We start from the raw sequence: 4,114 nt of genomic DNA on the forward strand, positions 1-4,114 counted from the left end.
AAAACTTAAAACTCAAAACTCAAAGATGACTTACCGATCTCAACTCGACGTGTGTGAATCCTCTGAAGGTGTCGGGTGTGTATTATTGCTCCATGTTCGCTCCGTGTCAGTGTGTATGAGCTGCTGTGTGTGTGTCCTCAAGCAAACTGGAAAAACTGGTCGGACGAGGAGAAGCTTTACTCCTACAAACCCATTCTACACACACTAGGATGATGGTTGGAGGCTTGCTTTCTTTTCTTTTTTTTCTCCCCCTTTCCTTTTTAAACCGACTCACTCCAAGACTGCAACTCATTCCTCGGCGATCACGTGATCGCGCAGGTAAGCAAAGGTGTGACTCATTTTACTGTCAAATTATGCGGGGAAATTTCTCCTTTTGCTGAAGTCAGTCTGTGTCGTGGTATCGATAGATATATCACATAAATATAGATTTATCACATAAATAGATAATATCACATAAATAAAATAATAACTTTAATGCCTATGCTAGTATTTTAATGAGCTCCTTAATAGATAGATAGATAATAATTTCTAATCAGTTTTAAAATCTTCCCAAATTTGGGTGGGTGTAAAAACCTGAATAAATATAAATTATGAAATGTAAAGGTAAAATTTGGCTGTTTTGATCTAAATACACGTTTATAGACAAGAAAAATATAATAGTTATTTTAATAGCATGATATAATTTCTAATTCGTTTTAAAATGTCTGTTCTCAACTTTGGGAGGGTGTAAAAACCTGAATAAATGTAAATCTATCGCCCTCTACTGAGAGGAAAAAGTCACTTATAATGTGTTTTAGTCCTGGCGGATTATTTAGCGGTCAGGCATGATGGGTCTAAATAATTATTTTGTTTTAACTGTGTATTTTTCAAGTCAATGGCTATTAAAATTTCTCAATGATATTATCCGCTGATAAAACGCAACATAGATAGATTATCACGTGACACTGTTACTCAACGCTGGTCTGGCTGGTTCCATCATGTGTGATTTACTTTAATTTATAACATCTTAATTTAAATTTTTTGAGTTAATATATCTAAACTATTACAAGTTTTATTGTGCAAATGCCTGCATGAGACAAAAACCCGTCCTGAGACTGTGTAATGCAGCTCATTGAGGGATTCTGCTTTCTGAACCATCGAAACCGCGCGCGCCCTCTGGAGGTCGAAGCCTGTCTTACACGAAACTCTGATTAACGGTACAATCTTTTTTTATTATTTTTTTTATTTATTTTTTACCTCACTTCATATATTTTTTTTAATGGATTTTAATCTTTACGGTGTTTAAAGTGTATGTAAAATTCCAATATACAGAAAACAATTAGGAAACATTGAACGTCATTAGATGATTGTGCAACAGCGTTTTTAATACAAGTTAGGCCTAACGTATTTGGATAGAAATAGGCCTATGTAAGTTTCTGTATACTCTCAAAGAACATTTTGGAGCTTTGCGTAACAATAAGTCAGGTCTTTAGTGTTTATGATTACATTTGCTATAATTTTTTAGTGTACTGCATAAATACTGAGATTGGGTAAAGCTTTTGATTGATCTTAAAGGGTGGGCAATATTTATTACTGATTAACATCCATTTATTCAAGAGAAATGTGAAGTCAACAAGTTGAGAAGAAAATGCGGTATCCAAATTTCACCAAAAGCAAAAGAGATGCAATTTAAGATGAAAATATTCCCCCTTCTGCACGTTTTCATACGACTTAACATACAAAATTGTATTAATGATGTTACAGAGTTATATGGATAAATAAAAAGCAAGTTTATTAATGTGTATATATTAAAAACTTCCTAATCATCTGGAATTTTTATTTTATTTTAGCCTATTTAATTTTAACAATTGTTTTAATAACAATGATAGTTACAGAACTTATTGAAAAATGTATGCATTATTTAATTTTTCTCCGGGTAAGCACTCTTTAATATGACTTCCCAAACTCTGAACATAAAATATTTGAAATATATACAAATATTACTGAAGACATCCAAGAAGTGCACCGGTCGTGCAAAAGAACTGAAAATCATTATATAATAAATGAGACACGTGTGTTATGTAGTTGTTTTTTATTTTATTTTTGTGTTAATACAATAAATATACAAAACTCAAACTACTCAACATGCGACTAAGGGAGCGAGACAGGAGTGCATTTGTACAGTACAATGAAATTCAGGACGACAGGCCACCGTTCCTTTAGTTATACAAAATATACAAATATCCCTCGAGTCTGTTTTAAATAATGTCAGAGTAGCAGTAGTACAACACGTGATGGGTTTTCTTCGATTCATCTCACGTATCAGTGTTTCAACTAAGTTAGCTAACATCACTACTTTAAAAAAGACAGCTTAAAGCCACGATCCATTGCATCACACACAAGAGGTCACGTCGCTCCCAACAGATTCTTGTGGTTTTTTTCCGGTTTTAAATGAAAGCATTTCAAAACAAACCAAAATAGAGGAACATTCAGGTGCCATTTGTTGATATTTATTTATAAAAGGAAGAACGACTTGCAGTTACTCGGAGAACCTTACATGAGTGGAAAAAATATGACACACTCTCAATAAGATTTTAAACAAAATAAGGAACATATTGAGAAAGAAAAAAAAGAAGAAAAAGGAATAGTTCACCCATGAATCATTTACGGTGGACTATTCCTTTATAAGTTATAAATTATTAAGCAAATTGTGTCAGACTTCAAACCAAGGCGGATGCAAACTCAATACTGAAAAAAGGTGATGAACACACAGTTTGTTCTCACACACACACACACACACACACACACACATAGAGTGTTGCTGAAAGGTTAAGATCAAGATTAATCTGCATCTTGATGCATTTCCCATAATCGCAAAACTTGGCTGTCTCTTGGTGACAGTAACCAAGGCTACAAGGTTCTCCAGTCAATAAAAAAGAAGAAGAGGAAAACAAACTCTACGCAGACAAATGACGGCATGATTCAGAACAACGATTACGGATCCAACCTCGGGACGGCCCAGCACGGCACAGTCTTACACACATCTGCAGGATAAATGTGACGTGTCGTTAGCGATATGCGGTTTGGGGGCGTGATTTAAAATTGTGATTTTTAAAAGTGTTTTCCAGTTTATCCCAATGCATGTTAGACTGGGAGAGATGATGATGATGATGATGATGATGATCCTCGGCCCGGCAAGCTTCCCATGCATGTGCAGGAACGTATCCTGAGTGGTTCACGCGTTTAAGAATTAAGTTTCCATTCCAAAAACAACTCTATTAGAAAGAAAAAGAAACCAGAAAGCCTCAGAATCATTCATATGTTTAAAATCAGTCAATACTTTATGTCATCATACAGGTTTGTTTATATATATATATATTTATATATTTACAGGTGAAGAGACCCTCTGAGTCGCGTGTGGAGCGTTTACGGTCACATCTGATGGGCGTCCTCATGTACTGATGGCTCATTTGCAGGATAGTTGGGAGAATCTCGCTAAGAAAAGGTCATATTATACCCCAAAATCCAAAGTAAAGCTAAAGAAGTTTGCATGAACGCCATTTGCATTAAGACATTATTTTTATGACAATTATGCAAAACTGATTTTTTTTTTTGCATTTCGGTAATGCAAAGAAATGGGTATTTAAAAGCTTAATTGTCACGTAATTTTCTAATTTTCTTTTGATTTTGAGATTAATCGTGACCTGGACTTGCATGACTGTGCGAGAGCGCTCGTTTTACGACGCGGAGATGACCGGTAAGACAGACCTGCGAGGGCATAACCATTCTTTTTTCCTTGGATCCCATATAAAAGGACATTTGATGACATCACTTCCTGTTGTTTAACAGGGACAAACGGACGAACACGCAACAGTGATGTGAACATATAAAGTGACTCTTTTTAGGCTGTTTACACACACGCTGCAGAGCAGACAGGCGCTCCACACACACACACACACACTCCAGCTAAAGAACAGGAGGGGAGGGGCTGTGGGCGGGGCCTCAGTCAGTCACAGGAGTGCATTAAGTCAATGAGAGTGGGTGTGGTCTTGAGCAGCCAGTTAGAGCTGATGAATGGCTGTAAGGACATTAGGAGGAATAAGGAGGGCGGGGTCAGAGTAGCACAGATGGACTC

General features: G+C 36.2%; 1 protein-coding gene and 1 long non-coding RNA gene across 2 annotated transcripts in view; both read right to left on the reverse strand.

Annotated features, from left to right (window-relative positions):
• atp8b1 (ATPase phospholipid transporting 8B1) overlaps nt 1-129 on the reverse strand; it is a 41,032-nt gene extending 40,903 nt beyond the window's left edge. The window contains exon 1 of the mRNA XM_079898585.1: nt 35-129. The gene's annotated coding sequence lies outside the window, so the exon portion shown is untranslated. The remainder of the gene's footprint in view (nt 1-34) is intronic.
• A 2,711-nt stretch (nt 130-2,840) lies between these two features.
• On the reverse strand, nt 2,841-3,641 carry LOC307144884. The gene is made up of 2 exons (XR_013818844.1): nt 3,371-3,641; nt 2,841-3,254 (listed from the first exon to the last, which is right to left on the reverse strand). It is a non-coding gene; the product is annotated as an uncharacterized lncRNA (long non-coding RNA).
• Between the last annotated feature and the right edge of the window lie 473 nt (nt 3,642-4,114).

This window comes from Squalius cephalus (assembly GCF_949319135.1).
Source record: "Squalius cephalus genome assembly, chromosome: 17".
In the NCBI taxonomy this organism is placed as follows: Eukaryota; Metazoa; Chordata; class Actinopteri; order Cypriniformes; family Leuciscidae; genus Squalius; species Squalius cephalus.